This window comes from Taudactylus pleione, unplaced genomic scaffold (genome assembly GCF_031769625.1).
Source record: "Taudactylus pleione unplaced genomic scaffold, aTauple2 ptg000178l, whole genome shotgun sequence".
Lineage (NCBI taxonomy): Eukaryota > Metazoa > Chordata > Amphibia > Anura > Myobatrachidae > Taudactylus > Taudactylus pleione.
Genome location: NW_028284580.1, coordinates 2,862,873 through 2,887,610, shown reverse-complemented (window position 1 = coordinate 2,887,610; position 24,738 = coordinate 2,862,873). Strand labels below are relative to the sequence as shown.

Below are 24,738 nucleotides of genomic sequence, written 5' to 3'. Positions count from 1 at the left end.
ATCTCTTTAACCGGGCTATGACCGTTAATGCTTATCACTGTAAACGGGCAGGGACAGGTAATGCGTATCTCTGTAACCGGGCTGTGACCGATAATGCTTATCCCTGGATTCAGGCTGGTAAAATGTTATATTAGAACTGATTTGGGAGCAATGTCCCAAAGGATTCATGGTACTGGTAATTTGGCTAAAACTGGACTTGCCACCAGTTTGGAACTGGAGACCAGGCTGGATCCTGATCTGGAACTGGTGAATGTTGACCAGTGATACTGTAGACCAGGCTGGAACCAGTTGACTTCTTAACTGGACTAGAAGCATTGACATTGGAGACCAAGCTGGAACCGGTGGATTTGATATCCTGACTGCAACCATTGAAGATGGAGACTGCTTGGCACTGGTGTACTTGTTAACAGGACTGGAACAAGTGACATCTGGGTCTAGGACTGCGTTGATCTTTGCAAATATTTATGCAACTCTGAATTTGTGTGATTGTCAGAATTTTTTCCTGTTAGTGAATTTAGACTGTAAGCTCCTATGGCGCAGGGGCTGTAATGGATGATTTGTGTTCTCTGTACATCATTGTGTTTATTTATTATACAATATAAAGAAACTATAATAGTAATAATAAGAATAGATATGCATGTATATCAGGAACATATTATCACACCTCTAATATTTTTTAGGAGGGCCTTCTCCAGGATTGAAAATGTGAGGACAACAGCCAACAAAACTGCATCTCTGGACTTTTTGAAGGTCATCTTTACTACAAAGCGTATGTAGAAGATAGAATGGCAGGAGTAGTAGACCCAAGAGAGGTAATTAATAATATTATTAATTACTGATAACTCTCAGGCTAAACACAAGTTCTAGACTGTAGAGGTGTGATAATATGTTCCTGGTATACATGGATATTTATAAAATATGTATGTTTGCTATGGACTGTGTGAATGCTTATGTGTTATGAATTTTAAACTGTAAGCTCCAATGGGGCAGGGACTAATATAAGTGACATATATTTTCTTTACAGCATTGCATAAATTGCTGTTGAAATGGGCTCTTGTGATTACCCCATTTGCCCTCCTTGTTATAGGGTAAAGTCACCCTACTATATTTATGGAACACACTATGTATGTGTGTGAGTACATGTTTATTAGGAATTTTAGTCTGTAAGCTCCAATGGGGTAGGGACTAAAATGAATGACATATGTTTTACTCTGTAAAGCATTGCATAAGTTGTTGGTGGAATGGGATTTTGTGATAATGCCACTTGTGTCCTTTGAAATCACCCTGCCAACTGGGAAATGTGCAAGGAGATATTTGTCAGTTCTGGGTCAGTTTATGTTCCCTGACTGAGGTCTGGAGTAGGAGTTGGGGTACACGCTGTAGACAGAAAGCTAGATGGTCTAGTGAAGGTCCTGCACCTCGAAGTTGATTGTGAATTGCGAGGGTATTGCTGAAGGTAGACACTGGAAGAAGATGAAGGAATAGGAGACAACAGTGTGTTAGGGACTAGGACTAACAGATGAAGACCCTGGCTGGAAACAACAACACATACCTCTGAACCTGGCTTGCCAAGTAATACGTATCACTGGGACTGGTCTGGGATTGGTAATTTGTATCACTGTAAACAGGCTTGGACCGTAAATGGGTATGTCTGGAACTGTCCTGGGACCGATGATACATATCTCTATAACCAGGTTGGGACCGGTAATGGGTTTCTCTGGAATTGGGCTGGGACTGATAATGCATATCTCTTTAACCGGGCTATGACCGTTAATGCTTATCACTGTAAACGGGCAGGGACAGGTAATGCATATCTCTGTAACCGGGCTGGGACCGGTAATGCTTATCCCTGGATCCAGGCTGGTAAAATGTTATATTAGAACTGATTTGGGAATAATGTCCCAAAGGATTCATGGTACTGGTAATTTGGCTAAAACTGGACTTGCCATCAGATTGGAACTGGAGACCAGGCTGGATCCTGATCTGGAACTGGTGGATGTTGACCGGTGATACTGTAGACCAGGCTGGAACCAGTGGACTTCTTAACTGGACTAGAAGCATTGACATTGGAGACCAAGCTGGAGCCGGTGGATTTGATATCCTGACAGCATCCATTGAAGATGGAGACTGCTTGGCACTGGTGTACTTGTTAACAGGACTGGAACAATTGACATCTGGGTCTAGGACTGCGTTGATCTTTGACAATATTTATGCAACTCTGAATTTGTGTGATTGTCAGAATTTTTTCCGGTTAGTGAATTTAGACTGTAAGCTCCTATGACGCAGGGGCTGTAATGGATGATTTGTGTTCTCTGTACATCATTGTGTTTATTTATTATACAATATAAGGAAACTATAATAGTAATAATAAGAATAGATATGCATGTATATCAGAAACATATTATCACACCTCTAATATTTTTTAGGAGGGCCTTCTCCAGGATTGAAAATGTGAGGACCACAGCCAACAAAACTGCATCTCTGGACTTTTTGAAGGTCATCTTTACTACAAAGCGTATATAGAAGATAGAATGGCAGGAATAGTAGACCCAAGAGAGGTAATTAATAATATTATTAATTACTGATAACTCTCAGGCTAGACACAAGTTCTAGACTGTAGAGGTGTGATAATATGTTCCTGGTATACATGGATTTTTATAAAATATGTATGTTTGCTATGGACTGTGTGAATGCTTATGTGTTATGAATTTTAAACTGTAAGCTCCAATGGGGCAGGGAGTAATATAAGTGACATATATTCTCTTTACAGCATTGCATAAATTGTTGTTGAAATGGGCTCTTGTGATTACCCCATTTGCCCTCCTTGTTATAGGGTAAAGTCACCCTACTATATTTATGGAACACAGTATGTATGTGTGTGAGTACATGTTTATTAGGAATTTTAGTCTGTAAGCTCCAATGGGGTAGGGACTAAAATGAATGACATATGTTCTTACTCTGTAAAGCATTGCATAAGTTGTTGTTGGAATGGGATTTTGTGATAATGCCACTTGTGTCCTTTGAAATCACCCTGCCAACTGGGAAATGTGCAAGGAGATATTTGTCAGTTCTGGGTCAGTTTATGTTCCCTGACTGAGGTCTGGAGTAGGAGTTGGGGTACACGCTGTAGACAGAAAGCTAGATGGTCTAGTGAAGGTCCTGCACATGAAAGTTTAGTGTGAATTGCGAGGGTAATGCTGAAGGTAGACACTGGAAGAAGATGAAGGAATAGGGGACAACAGTGTGTTAGGGACTAGGACTAACAGATGAAGACCCTGGCTGGAAACAACAACACATACCTCTGAACCTGGCTTGCCAAGTAATACGTATCACTGGAACTGGTCTTAGATTGGTAATTTGTATCACTGTAAATGGGCTGGGACCGTAAATGGGTATGTCTGGAACTGGTCTGGGACCGATGATACATATCTCAATAACCAGGTTGGGACCGGTAATGGGTTTCTCTGGAATTGGCCTGGGACTGATAATGCATATCTCTTTAACCGGGCTATGACCGTTAATGCTTATCACTGTAAACGGGCAGGGACAGGTAATGCGTATCTCTGTAACCAGGCTGTGACCGATAATGCTTATCCCTGGATTCAGGCTGGTAAAATGTTATATTAGAACTGATTTGGGAGCAATGTCCCAAAGGATTCATGGTACTGGTTATTTGGCTAAAACTGGACTTGCCACAAGTTTGGAACTGGAGACCAGGCTTGATCCTGATCTGGAACTGGTGAATGTTGACCGGTGATACTGTAGACCAGGCTGGAACCAGTGGACTTCTTAACTGGACTAGAAGCATTGACATTGGAGACCAAGCTGGAACCGGTGGATTTGATATCCTGACTGGAACCATTGAAGATGGAGACTGCTTGGCACTGGTGTACTTGTTAACAGGACTGGAACAAGTGACATCTGGGTCTAGGACTGCGTTGATCTTTGACAATATTTATGCAACTCTGAATTAGTGTGATTGTCAGAATTTTTTCCTGTTAGTGAATTTAGACTGTAAGCTCCTATGACGCAGGGGCTGTAATGGATGATTTGTGTTCTCTGTACATCATTGTGTTTATTTATTATACAATATAAAGAAACTATAATAGTAATAATAAGAATAGATATGCATGTATATCAGGAACATATTATCACACCTCTATTATTTTTTTTGAGGGCCTTCTCCAGGATTGAAAATGTGAGGACAACAGCCAACAAAACTGCATCTCTGGACTTTTTGAAGGTCATCTTTACTACAAAGCGTATGTAGAAGATAGAATGGCAGGAGTAGTAGACCCAAGAGAGGTAATTAATAATATTATTAATTACTGATAACTCTCAGGCTAGACACAAGTTCTAGACTGTAGAGGTGTGATAATATGTTCCTGGTATACATGGATATTTATAAAATATGTATGTTTGCTATGGACTGTGTGAATGCTTATGTGTTATGAATTTTAAACTGTAAGCTCCAATGGGGCAGGGACTAATATAAGTGACATAAATTCTCTTTACAGCATTGCATAAATTGCTGTTGAAATGGTCTCTTGTGATTACCCCATTTGCCCTCCTTGTTATAGGGTAAAGTCACCCTACTATATTTATGGAACACAGTATGTATGTGTGTGAGTACATGTTTATTAGGAATTTTAGTCTGTAAGCTCCAATGGGGTAGGGACTAAAATGAATGACATATGTTCTTACTCTGTAAAGCATTGCATAAGTTGTTGTTGGAATGGGATTTTGTGATAATGCCACTTGTGTCCTTTGAAATCACCCTGCCAACTGGGAAATGTGCAAGGAGATATTTGTCAGTTCTGGGTCAGTTTATGTTCCCTGACTGAGGTCTGGAGTAGGAGTTGGTGTACACGCTGTAGACAGAAAGCTAGATGGTCTAGTGAAGGTCCTGCACCTCGAAGTTGATTGTGAATTGCGAGGGTATTGCTGAAGGTAGACACTGGAAGAATATGAAGGAATAGGAGACAACAGTGTGTTAGGGACTAGGACTAACAGATGAAGACCCTGGCTGGAAACAACAACACATACCTCTGAACCTGGCTTGCCAAGTAATACGTATCACTGGAACTGGTCTGGGATTGGTAATTTGTATCACTGTAAACGGGTTTGGACCATAAATGGGTATGTCTGGAACTGTCCTGGGACCGATGATACATATCTCTATAACCAGGTTGGGACCGGTAATGGGTTTCTCTTGATTTGGGTTGGGACTGATAATGCATATCTCTTTAACCGGGCTATGACCGTTAATGCTTATCACTGTAAACGGGCAGGTACAGGTAATGCGTATCTCTGTAACCGGGCTTTGACCGGTAATGCTTATCCCTGGATTCAGGCTGGTAAAATGTTATATTAGAACTGATTTGGGAGCAATGTCCCAAAGGATTCATGGTACTGGTAATTTGGCTAAAACTGGACTTGCCACCAGATTGGAACTGGAGACCAGGCTGGATCCTGATCTGGAACTGGTGAATGTTGACCGGTGATACTGTAGACCAGGCTGGAACCAGTGGACTTCTTAACTGGACTAGAAGCATTGACATTGGAGACCAAGCTGGAACCGGTGGATTTGATATCCTGACTGGAACCATTGAAGATGGAACTGCTTGGCACTGGTGTACTTGTTAACAGGACTGGAACAAGTGACATCTGGGTCTAGGACTGCGTTGATCTTTGACAATATTTATGCAACTCTGAATTAGTGTGATTGTCAGAATTTTTTCCTGTTAGTGAATTTAGACTGTAAGCTCCTATGACGCAGGGGCTGTAATGGATGATTTGTGTTCTCTGTACATCATTGTGTTTATTTATTATACAATATAAAGAAACTATAATAGTAATAATAAGAATAGATATGCATGTATATCAGGAACATATTATCACACCTCTAATATTTTTTAGGAGGGCCTTCTCCAGGATTGAAAATGTGAGGACAACAGCCAACAAAACTGCATCTCTGGACTTTTTGAAGGTCATCTTTACTACAAAGCGTATGTAGAAGATAGAATGGCAGGAGTAGTAGACCCAAGAGAGGTAATTAATAATATTATTAATTACTGATAACTCTCAGGCTAGACACAAGTTCTAGACTGTAGAGGTGTGATAATATGTTCCTGGTATACATGGATATTTATAAAATATGTATGTTTGCTATGGACTGTGTGAATGCTTATGTGTTATGAATTTTAAACTGTAAGCTCCAATGGGGCAGGGAGTAATATAAGTGACATATATTCTCTTTACAGCATTGCATAAATTGTTGTTGAAATGGGCTCTTGTGATTACCCCATTTGCCCTCCTTGTTATAGGGTAAAATCACCCTACTATATTTATGGAACACAGTATGTATGTGTGTGAGTACATGTTTATTAGGAATTTTAGTCTGTAAGCTCCAATGGGGTAGGGACTAAAATGAATGACATATGTTCTTACTCTGTAAAGCATTGCATAAGTTGTTGTTGGAATGGGATTTTGTGATAATGCCACTTGTGTCCTTTGAAATCACCCTGCCAACTGGGAAATGTGCAAGGAGATATTTGTCAGTTCTGGGTCAGTTTATGTTCCCTGACTGAGGTCTGGATTAGGAGTTGGGGTACACGCTGTAGACAGAAAGCTAGATGGTCTAGTGAAGGTCCTGCACCTCGAAGTTGATTGTGAATTGCGAGGGTATTGCTGAAGGTAGACACTGGAAGAATATGAAGGAATAGGAGACAACAGTGTGTTAGGGACTAGGACTAACAGATGAAGACCCTGGCTGGAAACAACAACACATACCTCTGAACCTGGCTTGCCAAGTAATACCTATCACTGGAACTGGTCTGGGATTGGTAATTTGTATCACTGTAAACGGGCTGGGACCGTAAATGGGTATGTCTGGAACTGGTCTGAGACCGATGATACATATCTCTATAACCAGGTTGGGACCGGTAATGGGTTTCTCTGGAATTGGGCTGGGACTGATAATGCATATCTCTTTAACCGGGCTATGACCGTTAATGCTTATCACTGTAAACGGGCAGGGACAGGTAATGCACATCTCTGTAACCGGGCTGGGACCGGTAATGCTTATCCCTGGATCCAGGCTGGTAAAATGTTATATTAGAACTGATTTGGGAGAAATGTCCCAAAGGATTCATGGTACTGGTAATTTGGCTAAAACTGGACTTGCCATCAGATTGGAACTGGAGACCAGGCTGGATCCTGATCTGGAACTGGTGGATGCTGACCGGTGATACTGTAGACCAGGCTGGAACCAGTGGACTTCTTAACTGGACTAGAAGCATTGACATTGGAGACCAAGCTGGAGCCGGTGGATTTGATATCCTGACTGCAACCATTGAAGATGGAGACTGCTTGGCACTGGTGTACTTGTTAACAGGACTGGAACAAGTGACATCTGGGTCTAGGACTGCGTTGATCTTTGACAATATTTATGCAACTCTGAATTTGTGTGATTGTCAGAATTTTTTCCGGTTAGTGAATTTAGACTGTAAGCTCCTATGACGCAGGGGCTGTAATGGATGATTTGTGTTCTCTGTACATCATTGTGTTTATTTATTATACAATATAAAGAAACTATAATAGTAATAATAAGAATAGATATGCATGTATATCAGGAACATATTATCACACCTCTAATTTTTTTTAGGAGGGCCTTCTCCAGGATTGAAAATGTGAGGACAACAGCCAAGAAAACTGCATCTCTGGACTTTTCGAAGGTCATCTTTACTACAAAGCGTATATAGTAGATAGAATGGCAGGAGTAGTAGACCCAAGAGAGGTAATTAATAATATTATTAATTACTGATAACTCTCTGGCTAGACAAAAGTTCTAGACTGTAGAGGTGTGATAATATGTTCCTGGTATACATGGATATTTATAAAATATGTATGTTTGCTATGGACTGTGTGAATGCTTATGTGTTATGAATTTTAAACTGTAAGCTCCAATGGGGCAGGGAGTAATATAAGTGACATATATTCTCTTTACAGCATTGCATAAATTGTTCTTGAAATGGGCTCTTGTGATTACCCCATTTGCCCTCATTGTTATAGGGTAAAATTACCCTACCATATTTATGGAACACAGTATGTATGTGTGTGAGTACATGTTTATTAGGAAATTTAGTCTGTAAGCTCCAATGGGGTAGGGACTAAAATGAACGACATATGTTCTTACTCTGTAAAGCATTGCATAAGTTGTTGTTGGAATGGGATTTTGTGATAATGCCACTTGTGTCCTTTGAAATCACCCTGCCAACTGGGAAATGTGCAAGGAGATATTTGTCAGTTCTGGGTCAGATTATGTTCCCTGACTGAGGTCTGGAGTAGGAGTTGGGGTACACGCTGTAGACAGAAAGCTAGATGGTCTAGTGAAGGTCCTGCACATGGAAGTTTAGTGTGAATTGCGAGGGTAATGCTGAAGGTAGACAATGGAAGAAGATGAAGGAATAGGAGACAACAGTGTGTTAGGGACTAGGACTAAAAGATGAAGACCCTGGCTGGAAACAACAACACATACCTCTGAACATGGCTTGCCAAGTAATACGTATCACTGGAACTGGTCTTAGATTGGTAATTTGTATCACTGTAAATGGGCTGGGACCGTAAATGGGTATGTCTGGAACTGGTCTGGGACCGATGATACATATCTCAATAACCAGGTTGGGACCGGTAATGGGTTTCTCTGGAATTGGCCTGGGACTGATAATGCATATCTCTTTAACCGGGCTATGACCGTTAATGCTTATCACTGTAAACGGGCAGGGACAGGTAATGCGTATCTCTGTAACCGGGCTGTGACCGATAATGCTTATCCCTGGATTCAGGCTGGTAAAATGTTATATTAGAACTGATTTGGGAGCAATGTCCCAAAGGATTCATGGTACTGGTAATTTGGCTAAAACTGGACTTGCCACCAGTTTGGAACTGGAGACCAGGCTGGATCCTGATCTGGAACTGGTGAATGTTGACCGGTGATACTGTAGACCAGGCTGGAACCAGTTGACTTCTTAACTGGACTAGAAGCATTGACATTGGAGACCAAGCTGGAACCGGTGGATTTGATATCCTGACTGGAACCATTGAAGATGGAGACTGCTTGGCACTGGTGTACTTGTTAACAGGACTGGAACAAGTGACATCTGGGTCTAGGACTGCATTGATCTTTGACAATATTTATGCAACTCTGAATTAGTGTAATTATCAGAATTTTTTCCTGTTAGTGAATTTAGACTGTAAGTTTCTATGGGGCAGGGGCTGTATTGGATGATTTGTGTTCTCTGTACATCATCATGTTTATTTATTTATTATACAATATAAAGAAACTATAATAGTAATAATAAGAATAGATATGCATGTATATCAGGAACATATTATCACACCTCTTATATTTTTTAGGAGGGCCTTCTCCAGGATTGAAAATGTGAGGACAACAGCCAAGAAAACTGCATCTCTGGACTTTTCGAAGGTCATCTTTACTACAAAGCGTATAATGAAGATAGAATGGCAGGAGTAGTAGACCCAAGAGAGGTAATTAATAATATTATTAATTACTGATAACTATCAAGCTAGACACAAGTTCTAGACTGTAGAGGTGTGATAATATGTTCCTGGTATACATGGATATTTATAAAATATGTATGTTTGCTGTGGACTGTGTGAATGCTTATGTGTTATGAATTTTAAACTGTAAGCTCCAATGGGGCAGGGACTAATATAAATGACATATATTCTCTTTACAGCATTGCATAAATTGTTGTTGAAATGGGCTCTTGTGAACACCCCATTTGCCCTCCTTGTTATAGGGTAAAATCACCCTACCATATTTATGGAACACAGTATGTATGTGTGTGAGTACTTGTTTATTAGGAAATTTAGTCTGTAAGCTCCAATGGGGTAGGGACTAAAATGAATGACATATGTTCTTACTCTGTAAAGCATTGCATAAGTTGTTGTTGGAATGGGATTTTGTGATAATGCCACTTGTGTCCTTTGAAATCACCCTGCCAACTGGGAAATGTGCAAGGAGATATTTGTCAGTTCTGTTTCAGTTTATGTTCCCTGACTGAGGTCTGGAGTAGGAGTTGGGGTACACGCTGTAGATAGAAAGCTAGATGGTCTAGTGAAGGTCCTGCACATGGAAGTTGAGTGTGAATTGTGAGGGTATTGCTGAAGGTAGACACTAGAAGAAGATGAAGGAATAGGAGACAACAGTGTCTTAGGGACTAGGACTAACAGATGAAGACCCTGGCTGGAAACAACAACACATACCTCTGTACCTGGCTGGCCAAGTAATATGTATCACTGGAACTGGTCTGGGATTGGTAATTTGTATTACTGTAAACGGGCTGGGACCGTAAATGGGTATGTCTGGAACTGGTCTGGGACCGGTGATGCATATCTCTATAACCAGGTTGGGACCGGTAATAGGTTTCTCTGGAATCGGGCTGGGACTGATAATGCATATCTCTTTAACCGGGCTTGGACCGTTAATGCTTATCAATGTAAATGGGCAGGGACAGGTAATGCATATCTATGTAACCCGGCTGGGACCAGTAATGCTTATCCCTGGATCCAGGCTGGTAAAATGTTATATTAGAACTGATTTGGGAGCAATGTCCCAAAGGATTCATGGTACTGGTAATTTGGCTAAAACTGGACTTGCCACCAGATTAGAACTGGAGACCAGGCTGGATCCTGATCTGGAACAGGTGGATGTTGACCGGTGATACTGTAGACCAGGCTGGAACCAGTGGACTTCTTAACTGGACTAGAAGTGATGACATTTGAGACCAAGCTGGAACCGGTGGATTTGATATCCGGACTGGAACCATTGAAGAAGGAGACTGCTTGGCACTGGTGTACTTGTTAACAGTACTGGAACAAGTGACATCTGGGTCTAGGACTGCATTGATCTTTGACAATATTTATGCAACTCTGAATTAGTGTAATTGTCAGAATTTTTTCCTGTTAGTGAATTTAGACTGTAAGTTTCTATGGGGCAGGGGCTGTAATGGATGATTTGTGTTCTCTGTACATCATCATGTTTATTTATTATACAATATAAAGAAACTATAATAGTAATAATAAGAATAGATATGCATGTATATCAGGAACATATTATCACACCTCTAATATTTTTTAGGAGGGCCTTCTCCAGGATTGAAAATGTGAGGACAACAGCCAAGAAAGCTGCATCTCTGGACTTCTCGAAGGTCATCTTTACTACAAAGCGTATAATGAAGATAGAATGGCAGGAGTAGTAGACCCAAAAGAGGTAATTAATAATATTATTAATTACTGATATCTCTCAGGCTAGACACAAGTTCTAGAATGTAGAGGTGTGATAATATGTTCCTGGTATACATGGATATTTATAAAATATGTATGTTTGCTGTGGACTGTGTGAATGCTTATGTGTTATGAATTTTAAACTGTAAGCTCCAATGGGGCAGGGACTAATATAAATGACATATATTCTCTTTACAGCATTGCATAAATTGTTGTTGAAATGGGCTCCTGTGATTACCCCATTTGCCCTCATTGTTATAGGGTAAAATCACCCTACCATATTTAAGGAACACAGTATGTATGTGTGTGAGTACTTGTTTATTAGGATATTTAGTCTGTAAGCTCCAATGGGGTAGGGACTAAAATAAATGACATATGTTCTTACTCTGTAAAGCATTGCATAAGTTGTTGTTGGAATTGGATTTTGTGATAATGCCACTTGTGTCCTTTGAAATCACCCTGCCAACTGGGAAATGTGCAAGGAGATATTTGTCAGTTCTGGGTCAGTTTATGTTCCCTGACTGAGGTCTGGAGTAGGAGTTGGGGTACACGCTGTAGATAGAAAGCTAGATGGTCTAGTGAAGGTCCTGCACATGGAAGTTCAGTGTGAATTGCGAGGGTATTGCTGAAGGTAGACACTAGAAGAAGATGAAGGAATAGGAGACAACAGTGTCTTAGGGACTAGGACTAACAGATGAAGACCCTGGCTGGAAACAACAACACATACCTCTATACCTGGCTGGCCAAGTAATACGTATCACTGGAACTGGTCTGGGATTGGTAATTTGTATTACTGTAAACGGGCTGGGACCATAAATGGGTATGTCTGGAACTGGTCTGGGACCGATGATGCATATCTCTATAACCAGGTTGGGACAGGTAATAGGTTTCTCTGGAATCGGGCTCGGACTGATAATGCATATCTCTTTAACCGGGCTAGGACCGTTAATGCTTATCAATGAAAATGGGCAGGGACAGGTAATGCATATCTCTGTAACCAGGCTGGGACCGGTAATGCTTATCCCTGGATCCAGGCTGGTAAAATGTTATATTAGAACTGATTTGGGAGCAATGTCCCAAAGGATTCATTGTACTGTTAATTTGGCTAAAACTGGACTTGCCACCAGATTAGAACTGGAGACCAGGCTGGATCCTGATCTGGAACTGGTGGATGTTGACCAGTGATACTGTAGACCAGGCTGGAACCAGTGGACTTCTTAACTGGACTAGAAGCGTTGACATTGGAGACCAAGCTGGAACCGGTGGATTTGATATCCGGACTGGAACCATTGAAGATGGAGACTGCTTGGCACTGGTGTACTTGTTAACAGGACTGGAACAAGTGACATCTGGGTCTAGGACTGCATTGATCTTTGACAATATTTAAGCAACTCTGAATTAGTGTAATTGTCAGAATTTTTTCCTGTTAGTGAATTTAGACTAACTTTCTATGGGGCAGGTGCTGTAATGGATGATTTGTGTTCTCTGTACATCATCATGTTTATTTATTATACTATATAAAGAAACTATAATAGTAATAATAAGAATAGATATGCATGTATATCAGGAACATATTATCACACCTCTAATATTTTTTAGGAGGGCCTTCTCCAGGATTGAAAATGTGAGGACAACAGCCAAGAAAACTGCATCTCTGGACTTTTCGAAGGTCATCTTTACTACAAAGCGTATAATGAAGATAGAATGGCAGGAGTAGTAGACCCAAGAGATACTGATAACTCTCAGGCTAGACACAAGTTCTAGACTGTAGAGGTGTGATAATATGTTCCTGGTATACATGGATATTTATAAAATATGTATGTTTGCTGTGGACTGTGTGAATGCTTATGTGTTATGAATTTTAAACTGTAAGCTCCAATGGGGCAGGGACTAATATAAATGACATATATTCTCTTTACAGCATTGCATAAATTGTTGTTGAAATGGGCTCTTGTGAATACCCCATTTGCCCTCCTTGTTATAGGGTAAAATCACCCTACCATATTTATGGAACACAGTATGTATGTGTGTGAGTACTTGTTTATTAGGAAATTTAGTCTGTAAGTTCCAATGGGGTAGGGACTAAAATGAATGACATATGTTCTTACTCTGTAAAGCATTGCATAAGTTGTTGTTGGAATGGGATTTTGTGATAATGCCACTTGTGTCCTTTGAAATCACCCTGCCAACTGGGAAATGTGCAAGGAGATATTTGTCAGTTCTGGGTCAGTTTATGTTCCCTGACTGAGGTCTGGAGTAGGAGTTGGGGTACACGCTGTAGATAGAAAGCTAGATGGTCTAGTGAAGGTCCTGCACATGGAAGTTGAGTGTGAATTGTGAGGGTATTGCTGAAGGTAGACACTAGAAGAAGATGAAGGAATAGGAGACAACAGTGTCTTAGGGACTAGGACTAACAGATGAAGACCCTGGCTGGAAACAACAACACATACCTCTGTACCTGGCTGGCCAAGTAATACGTATCACTGGAACTGGTCTGGGATTGTTAATTTGTATTACTGTAAACGGGCTGGGACCGTAAATGGGTATGTCTGGAACTGGTCTGGGACTGATGATGCATATCTCTATAACCAGGTTGGGACCGGTAATAGGTTTCTCTGGAATCGGGCTGGGACTGATAATGCATATCTCTTTAACCGGGCTTGGACCGTTAATGCTTATCAATGTAAATGGGCAGGGACAGGTAATGCATATCTCTGTAACCTGGCTGGGACTGGTAATGCTTATCCCCGGATCCAGGCTGGTAAAATGTTATATTTGAACTGATTTGGGAGCAATGTCCCAAAGGATTCATGGTACTGGTAATTTGGCTAAAACTGGACTTGCCACCAGATTAGAACTGGAGACCAGGCTGGATCCTGATCTGGAACTGGTGGATGTTGACCAGTGATACTGTAGACCAGGCTGGAACCAGTGGACTTCTTAACTGGACTAGAAGCATTGACATTGGAGACCAAGCTGGAACCGGTGGATTTGATATCCGGACTGGAACCATTGAAGATGGAGACTGCTTGGCACTGGTGTACTTGTTAACAGGACTGGAACAAGTGACATCTTGGTCTAGGACTGCATTGATCTTTGACAATATTTATGCAACTCTGAATTAGTGTAATTATCAGAATTTTTTCCTGTTAGTGAATTTAGACTGTAAGTTTCTATGGGGCAGGGGCTGTATTGGATGATTTGTGTTCTCTGTACATCATCATGTTTATTTATTTATTATACAATATAAAGAAACTATAATAGTAATAATAAGAATAGATATGCATGTATATCAGGAACATATTATCACACCTCTAATATTTTTTAGGAGGGCCTTCTCCAGGATTGAAAATGTGAGGACAACAGCCAAGAAAACTGCATCTCTGGACTTTTCGAAGGTCATCTTTACTACAAAGCGTATAATGAAGATAGAATGGCAGGAGTATTAGACCCAAGAGAGTTAATTAATAATATTATTAATTACTGATAACTATCAAGCTAGACACAAGTTCTAGACTGTAGAGGTGTGATAATATGTTCCTGGTATACATGGATATTTATAAAATATGTATGTTTGCTGTGGACTGTGTGAATGCTTATGTGTTATGAATTTTAAACTGTAAGCTACAATGGGGCAGGCACTAATATAAATGACATATATTCTCTTTACAGCATTGCATAAATTGTTGTTGAAATGGGCTCTTGTGATTATCCCATTTGCCCTCCTTGTTATAGGGTAAAATCACCCTACCATATTTATGGAACACAGTATGTATGTGTGTGAGTACTTGTTTATTAGGAAATTTAGTCTGTAAGCTCCAATGGGGTAGGGACTAAAATGAATGACATTTGTTCTTACTCTGTAAAGCATTGCATAAGTTGTTGTTGGAATGGGATTTTGTGATAATGCCGCTTGTGTCCTTTGAAATCACCCTGCCAACTGGGAAATGTGCAAGGAGATATTTGTCAGCTCTGGGTCAGTTTATGTTCCCTGACTGAGGTCTGGAGTAAGAGTTGGGGTACACGCTGTAGATAGAAAGCTAGATCATCTAGTGAAGGTCCTGCACATGGAAGTTGAGTGTGAACTGCGAGGGTATTGCTGAAGGTAGACACTGGAAGAAGATGAAGGAATAGGAGACAACAGTGTCTTAGGGACTAGGACTAACAGATGAAGATGCTGGCTGGAAACAACAACACATACCTCTGTACCTGGCTGGCCAAGTAATACGTATCACTGGAACTGGTCTGGGATTGGTAATTTGTATTGCTGTAAACGGGCTGGGACCGTAAATGGGTATGTCTGGAACTGGTCTGGGACCGATGATGCATATCTCTATAACCAGGTTGGGACCGGTAATGGGTTTCTCTGGAATCGGGCTGGGACATATAATGCATATCTCTTTAACCGGGCTAGGACTGTTAATGCTTATCAATGTAAATGGGCAGGGACAGGTAATGCATATCTCTGTAACCGGTCTGGGACCGGTAATGCTTATCCCTGGATCCAGGCTGGGAAAATGTTATATTAGAACTGATTTGGGAGCAATGTCCCAAAGGATTCATTGTACTGGTAATTTGGCTAAAACTGGACTTACCACCCGATTAGAACTGGAGACCAGGCACGATCCTGATCTGGAACTGGTGGATGTTGACCGGTGATACTGTAGACTAGGCTGGAACCAGTGGACTTCTTAACTGGACTAGAAGCGTTGACATTGGAGACCAAGCTGGAACCGGTGGAATTGATATCCGGACTGGAACCATTGAAGATGGAGACTGCTTGGCACTGGTGTACTTGTTAACAGGACTGGATCAAGTGACATCTGCGTCTAGGACTGCATTATTTATGCAACTCTGAATTAGTGTAATTGTCAGAATTTTTTCCTGTTAGTGAATTTAGACTGTAAGTTTCTATGGGGCAGGGGCTGTAATGGATGATTTGTGTTCTCTGTACATCATCATGTTTATTTATTATACAATATAAAGAAACTATAATAGTAATAATAAGAATAGATATGCATGTATATCAGGAACATATTATCACACCTCTAATATTTTTTAGGAGGGCCTTCTCCAGGATTGAAAATGTGAGGACAACAGCCAAGAAAACTGCATCTCTGGACTTTTCGAAGGTCTCATGTTATGGACTCATCTGATGGGGTTCACCTTCACTTGGTGGATGGGCTCACTTATTTGCCCAAATATGGGCTAAGATCCTCAGTTATACTCCATGTTATTTGCAGAGTTTAATTTATCTGTTTTACTGTCAGTGTTATTAGTGCTAAGATTATGCATTTGAATTTTTTTTCCTGCATAGCACTATATAAGTCTCAGCATTGTAGTACCTTTTATTATGTTAACTACGAGACCCTTTTCAATTTATCACTTGATACCCTGGATAAAGACATAGTGGTAGAAGAGGTCAGAACTGTCATACAGTAGACAGTTTTTCTATGAACAAGTCTCCAGGACTGAATGGATTAACATCTGAATTCTGTAAGACCTGTATTGATGTTCTGGCCCCTCACCTCATGGAAATGTTTCATGAAAGCCTGGGCGAAGGTTTACTCCCTCCTTCCATGAAGATATCAGCTTTTATATGTGGAAAGGACTCATGCAGAAAAAAGAACTGGCACACCTTTTCCTTTCTAAAACTTGGTTACACACTAGATGACATGTCACCTGATCCTGGGGATCGGGACGACATATCGTCCACATCGGCCAGTGTTTACCCACTATGTCCCTGAAGATGTGCGGTCCCATGCTTCATCAGCAACATCCTCCATCGGACCTGCATGCAAGTCTGATGCGCAACATTGTTTGTTGGGGCCATGCAGCCGAATGCAGCATGGCCTGCAACATTGTTCAATCGCTGCCACCATCGGCAAGTGTGTATGCACTTGCGATGCCGGTACCCCTGCCGGGTGCCGCCACTGCCAATGTCATACACACTAGACAGACATGGTGCTTTTTACTTCTCAGCACTGTACTGTGAAGGGCCTTAGCACCTCTAGTGCTGTCATTGCTGTTCAAGAGGCTGTTGAATGGTGTTGTGCTGAGCATTTTTTTAAATATCTACTGGTGCTGGATCAGTCTAAAGTTTTTGATCATGTCAGTCAGAGTACATCTGAATTCTGCTTGGTAGGTATGGTCTTCCAGAGCAGATATTTGGATTATAAATGAATGGGTAGGTTCTTTCCCTGTAAATTCAGGAGTCAGACAGGGTTAACCCAGAGCACCTTTTGCTTTTTGTTTTTAATCAATCCCTTCATTTGGAGGGTGGAAGGTGACAAGGTGTGAGGGGTACAGCTGAGCCCAAAAGAAACAGTTGAAATTGGTGGCTTATGCAGATGATGATTAACTACAGCACCCATCAGATACTGCTGCCTGTTATTTCTAAGGCACAACATTTAAATGTTTGGTATAGTAATTAATCAAAATAGACAATTAGATGCAATTTTAGAGCACTTCCTGCATAACAAATCCCTTTAAACACCAGGTGCCACAATTTATGTGATTACCAGACTAAAAAAAATGAGATAAATCACCATGCTGCAGTACAATGGTGTCCAGCAACAATCAATGCATTAAGAAGGCAGATATATATGGATAATTCCAATCCAATGAATGTGGAAATGTAGTACACTGTACACTCTCCTTCTATCTCCTTGCATACAATTGAAATGATGTGTCTCCTTTCCCCTGTGAATTAACACTGCAGGTGGGAAGCACACATAAAACAGAGTAGTGCAGAGATCCTTTAAAAAATTCATTGCACTTACAAACATAAATGGTTAAAAGCAATTTCACTCTCCCAAATGGCAATACAGGAACAAAAGTGTCATCTCTGGTGGTTCCAAAATGAAGATGGTATTGGAACAGGTCAGAACCTCAGTCCTGGACACCCTGCCTGTCTCCCACAGAAGCCCACTGTTACCTGATGTCAGCAGGGGAGAGTACCAGTCAGAGCTTTTGCTTAATGTGTTTCTTACCTCTCAGGGTCCTTCATCAGAAGCATACATGGCTCTGTACATAACCCCCTTAATCCCCCTATCAGGGAGATTTGAAACATTTGATAATATGCCCAGGGAGGAGAGTACTTTAAGCAGATTCTCACCTTTGAGAGAGGACAGTCTAGATGGTCCATCCACATAGGACCATTATTTTTTAAAGTGGGACCCTAGAGCTCAGAGGAGGAACTGGTACTAACCCAAAATAAAAATGTAAAAACCTATAGGGAAAGAGGGGTGGTGTAATAAAGAAAAAACAAAAGAAGGTTCATAAAGAATTGGAACCCATACCCAATGCTGTCATGAGCGTTATCTGATTGTGAGACCAGAGTCCTCAAGAGGGGGCTCAAATTTGAGCCATCAAGTCCCCCCAACTCTTTTGATGTCTTTCTTGACATTCCAAAATTTGTAAGAAAATTAACTGTGAAACATTTTTTCCTTAATAAAGATATGGAGAAGAGTCCAGTGAATGAAACAGACAATCTACGTTTAAACCCCCTTCTACTTTTTATCCAACTCACTGTAAAGGCAGTTTTCTGGACTGTTTCAATAAAGTGGTCTGTAAGGAAACAGAAAAAACTATTAATAATAGGGTTAGAGGAAGAAAATTCAATCTGACTAAAAAATCATTTGAAGTAGTTAAGTCATTAAAAATTATAAAGATCTTATTATAAAGCCTGCTGAGAAGAGTGGAGGGGGTTGTTTTAATGGACAGTGAAGCTTTTATAGGAGATATAAATAAGCAATTAAATGACAGGAACACCTATAAACAATTAAAAAGTGATCCCATGCAAAAGATTGTGAAAACTCTCTCTTGAACTTTACTACTAAAGCCTTAAATGATGGTGTTATCACAAAAAGTTAATTTTACTTTTTAAATATCAAGAATCCATACCATGTATGTTCTTTCCAAGATACATAAATACCCCCCCCCCCAAAAAAAAACAACAGAAAAGGCCCTTAAACTCTGGGTGTAATAATTTAACTAGCAGCTATGATTGATTCTTTCCTCCAGCCCCTTGTGCAAAATACAAAAGCATATCTTAGGGATCCTGGGGATGTTTTAAGAAATATTTCCAATATAGAATGGGAACAAGGCCTCACCCTCTGTAGTGCTGATGTCAGCACTTAATATACGATAATGGAGATGGAAAGAGGCCAGACTGCAGTTTCCTATTTTCTTCATTTCAAATATCTAAATGAATCCCTTAAGAGTTTTATGGTAGAATGTAATTAGTTTATTCTTTTAAACAATTATATTTGTTTTAATGGATAGTTTTATTTGCAGCAGGTAGGCACTGCCATAAGTACCAGGTTTGCCCCCAGTCTTTTCATGGCCTGCTGGGAAGAACATCAGATCTGGCATGATGGCACTTTGGGGGGAGCCTGGTATCCTGGCACCATTTTATAGATGATATACTATATTTTTGGAGAGGAGATGAGGAAACCTTACTGTCCTTTTGTGATACTTTAAATTCCAATTATTTATCTATTAAATTAAACTATTATATAAGTAAGGAGGAAGTCTCCTTTCTAGACCTGTCTATTTACATCCAGAATGAGATGAAAAAAACTAAAACTTTTAGGAAGCCCAAAGTCTCCAATAGTATTATTGATAGAACCTCCCAACATCATAATAGCTGGCTGGAGGGAATTCCTTTTGGACAGTGCTCCCATATCAAGAGGAACTGTACAGATAAAGAAGTATGTGAGGACCAGTTAGAGGAATTGAAGTGACAATTTATTGGAAAGGGCTACAAATTGGACACTCTAAATAAGGCAAGAGAAAGATTTGACCAAGTAGAAAAGAAAGATCTATTAAAAGTAATCGAATCCAGGATAGGAAATGATGATAGATTAAAATGGGCATTTATCAGTCAATATAGTTCCTGTTTCAAATATATAGAAAATGTCTTCAAAATAAATTGGAGACTGTTAATACAGGATCCTACTCTGGGTCCTTTCTTACCTGACAATCCAGTTTTTATTTATAGTAGAGCTCCTGCTCTGAAAATCCAATTGGTGAAGAGTGGTATAGAGGAGCAAACCAGACAAAGTATCTGCACTAAAGGTTTCCACTGTTGTGGAATGTATCTTATGTGTAAGACAGAGAAAGCCAATGCAAGTAAAATGAAAGATTTTACCATGAATTCTAAGACTTACTCTATTGGAGAGTATATTGCATGCAGCTCTAAAAATGTGGTTTACACCATAGAATGTGTATGTGGCTTGATATACATAGGCAAGACCACAAGATGTTTAAAAGTGTGTCTGGCAAAGCATGTATATAATATTCACAATGGTCTTGAGACACATACTGTCTTGGCCCATTTTAAGTATTTCACAGTTTAAAGGAATATTATAGCGTTCCCGCTAGGTTGTTTTAGCGGGGCGCCGCGATCTGCCCTATTTCTGAAGGGCAGAAAGCACCCTGCCCTCCCGCTGAGATAGCCTGCGGGTTCTGTCTCCACCCACAGGTCACAGTGTCCTGCGGGTGGTGAAAACGGTGGTGCAGCGATCACCGCCGGTGAATGGATGCACCCGGCATCCAGCACTTGGGGGCTGCCCGGCTTGTCCATAGGTGCCGGGCATGCCCCCTGGAGTGACAAAAAAGGGGATGCATCTTAAAGACACACCCCCTTTTGGCCACGCCCCCTATTCGGGCATGCACGGCTTCGGTGCACGCAGAAGTGCCCTAGCTCTAGGTCCGGCACCCTGCCAGATGCCGGAACTAGAGTGAACAGTACATTATATTAAAAGATTTTGGGGTATACAACAGATTACCCCCAAACGGAGAACAAGGGACGTAGAGAAACATCTCTCACAGACAGCGATAAGGTGGATTCATATATTGAGTACCCTTGTACCCAAGGGACACAATGGCATTTTTATATGGACTTTGTGGATAATTATCTTTCTCCTTCATCCACTAGGGGACACTGGAGTTCAAGACAGTGGGGTATAGACGGTGGTAGAGTAGAGCCTTGGCACTTTAAATAATTTAGAAGTGTGACTGGCTCCTCCCCCTCTATGCCCCATCAGCCCCAGTTTAGAAAATGTGCCCGAGAGAGCCACTAGCACATCAGGCTGTCTCCAGCCTTTTCATATATTTTTTATCTTTAATTTTTTATCTTTAATTTTTTATATACACATGAGGACAGGCAGATTGCTAGCTGTGGCAGTCTGCCTGCTACAGGGGAGCCGCCGGGAAGGCACCACCATGGCTACTGCAGCCTGTGTCCGGTGACCCTATGGAGGGGGCACACATCATGGAGTCATCGGACCCTGCAAGGACCCGCCACAGCTGACAACGGCTCGTGTCCGGGTTTCCTTGCTGCCCCCTCAGCCCAGCATCCCGGCCGCAGAAGCCTGTAAGTATACCACTGCTCCTGGTTAAGCAGGAGCAGTGGAGACATAGCTGGGCTCAGTGACCTGCCATGGCTGTCACTGTTAGGAGAGACCCGACATCCTCCCCCCGCACCTCCTTTCACCGAGTCCCTCCTCGTGGTACTGGGAACTCAGTAGCGGTGTTAAGGGGGCAGACAGCTAGCGGGGGCGGTGCTTATTATCGGCGGCCATAGCTCAGCCTGCCGCCCATAGCAGCTGGTGTTTGGCGCGTGCGGGCGTGCTAGGCTCTGAAGCGCGGCCCTCAGTAATTGCAGCCATGCCGAGACATACGGCTACAAGCAGCTGTATTACACTCCATGCTTGCTTTTCCTCCGCCGGGAGTTGTATTATTAAAGCTACAACACTGCTGGGGGTACTTATATTACACAGTGTGACAGCAGCGGCTGTCTCACACACGCCTGGTTCCCTCCTCGATACTCAGAGAGAGAGACCGCTGCACCCTGCGCTCCCATAGCAGGGAATTACAGAGCGTGCACAGCGCGGCTCCCCGCCCTCGTTTTTCTTTTACAGTGGAAAGCCGCATCCTTCTGCTCATAGGAAGGCAGTGCAGTATGGGGTGCTTCAATGCTAGACGCTGTGCTAATAGGAGGAGGGCTGCCACATATAGACTAGAATGGCTTTCAGCCGGCGCGCACCGTCACGTCCCTGCAGGTCCTTCATTTAATTTTATGTTGGGTATGCATATGTCTATGCCTGCTCTCCTCACCACTCTGTTACAATTATAGCCACTACAGTGCTTCTCAAAGTACCCTAGGAGCGCTCACATTTTGAGTATAGATACAGCTACACCACTGTGAACTGGAAGCTGACTGGAGATACAATAATCAGTAATATGGCAGCACATAGAATATTACAAATCTACCCTATTCGGGAATGAGACGTGCTCACTGCAGCAACACGTGCTGTTTTTGTCTCCCAGTGTACATTAGTTAAGTATATGCACTAAAGCCTATGTTCTACAACCCAGTAGAATCCCGGTGGTGATAGCGCTACAGTAACACAGTTGGCGCTGTGGTTAGCCTTGCTAGCTCCATACTGTGTGGGATTGAACACCAGCTTGTTTGCTATTTATATGTCGCAGGCTGGCATGGTGGAAAAACACGTGCCCTAATCCTGCGTATGGTGAAACCTCAAAGTGCTTGCTTCGGCAGCACATATACTAAAATTGGAACGACACAGATTACATGGTCCCTGCGCAAGGATGACATGCAAATTCGTGAAGTGTTCCATATTCAAATGTAGCAGAAAGATCCTGCCCCTATGCCGTAGCTGACAGCCGTCCACACGCGGCACATGGCGGTCTCCCTGCGTGGAGGTAAGCCGTGTGTGTGTGTATGTATATATGTATATATATATGTATATATGTATTTTATACTAAGCTCTGCTTTATAACATACTGTATACATGTCCAGAGTGAACTCTGTCATTGCCTCAACCAGGATCTTGAGTCAGTTCCTTACATGGCTAGCTTACTATTGCTCATGTTCTACTTTAAAGTATTATCGTCACCTATTATTCTGTTATGTAGGTACATGTATGCATGTATAGATATATATGTACAATGTATCGCTTCTTGTCCTTACCTCAAAGACAAGGGCAGGATCTGTTATCAGTTTTATGTCTGATATCTAGCATATTTAAGAGGTAAGATGCTGCGATTGGAAGCGGGAATGACCCGATGCGATCGTTTGGAACAATAACTGCTTTACAGAATTGTATGTTATATATGTCAGTGCATATATATTATATATAAATATAGGTATAGCTACAATGCCACAGTCTTTAGGTGTACCTATAATTCCAAAATTAATTATAACAGGCTAGCCATGGACCCGGTTAGTACCCAGAGGGGATGTCACCTGGGACCAGGAGTTATAGGATATATATTTATTCTTTGGTGCTCGCTTCAGCAGCATGCAAAAATATATATATATATATATATATATATTTGGAAAGCTGGATTCTAAAGTCCAGTATACAAATTATTAGGTGACTCTATAGACTAGAGTCCTGTTATAACACTTAAAGTGTGACTTCTAGTTCGGGACCCTATATATATGTCCTGTGGCCTTCTGACCACACATAATATTTATTTATTTTATTTATTAACAGTTTCTTATATAGTGCAGCATATTCCGTTGCGCTTTCCAATTGTAAGCATTGATAGAACAAAACTGGGTAATAACAGACAGATATATAGGTAGGAAGGCCTTGCTCGCAAGCTTACAATCTATAGGGGTACTTGCATTAATGTTCCTGGGGCATTAGGTGTCTAGGTTCAGCTAATGTTGTTCTAGGGAGGCATTCTGTCTCGCCACAATATCTAAGGCACCTCTTTTCGGGGGGGCATATTATTTATAACTACACTCCAGTGGCGCACTTGACAGCGCCCGGTAAGTACTTCAAGAACCGATGCACAAAATATAAGACATTAAGAATGCAATATGTTAAGTTCTATGTCAGTTCTTATCACCTGGTGCAGGAGTCTGACAAGTAAACTTAATCTGTTGGGACTAACTCTTCCTTTCAGAGAGATTGACTTCCCATGCAACTATGTTTATGCAGTGTGTATGTGGCTGTCTATACTAATATATTCCCATCCTTTGAATATTTCCTAATAAGCGGGAAACCTGTTTCCACCCTAACTGAGGTTATGACTACAGATATATCCCTTCTTTTATTGGGATAACATACACATTCTATGTCTATGTACAGGTACCCTTCTCGGTATAAATTCCGGTATCACAGAGTGACCAAGCTATTTCAGTAAGATGAGTCTTTGAAGCAGTGGGCCCTAGGTACATTTCCTATCAGAACATAGGAAATCCAGGTTCTATTCCAACCTTGGGGCTTATTTGGTTAATTTCCAACAGACTGCAGTTACTGCTCCTATGCCTGAAGGTAGGAGGGCTGCCCACTGATAAAGACACGGTCAGGCCTGGGTTGTATTATCTTGGTGGGCATCAAGTAAATCCTTGACCCTGTGGTTCTGTTTTATTGTTTGTTTCAA

The 24,738-nt window shown here is 41.3% G+C and overlaps 1 pseudogene; it reads left to right on the top strand.

Annotated features, from left to right (window-relative positions):
- Positions 1-22,863: 22,863 nt before the first annotated feature.
- LOC148520026 (U6 spliceosomal RNA) lies at positions 22,864-22,964 on the top strand (annotated as a pseudogene).
- The last annotated feature ends 1,774 nt before the right edge of the window (positions 22,965-24,738 follow it).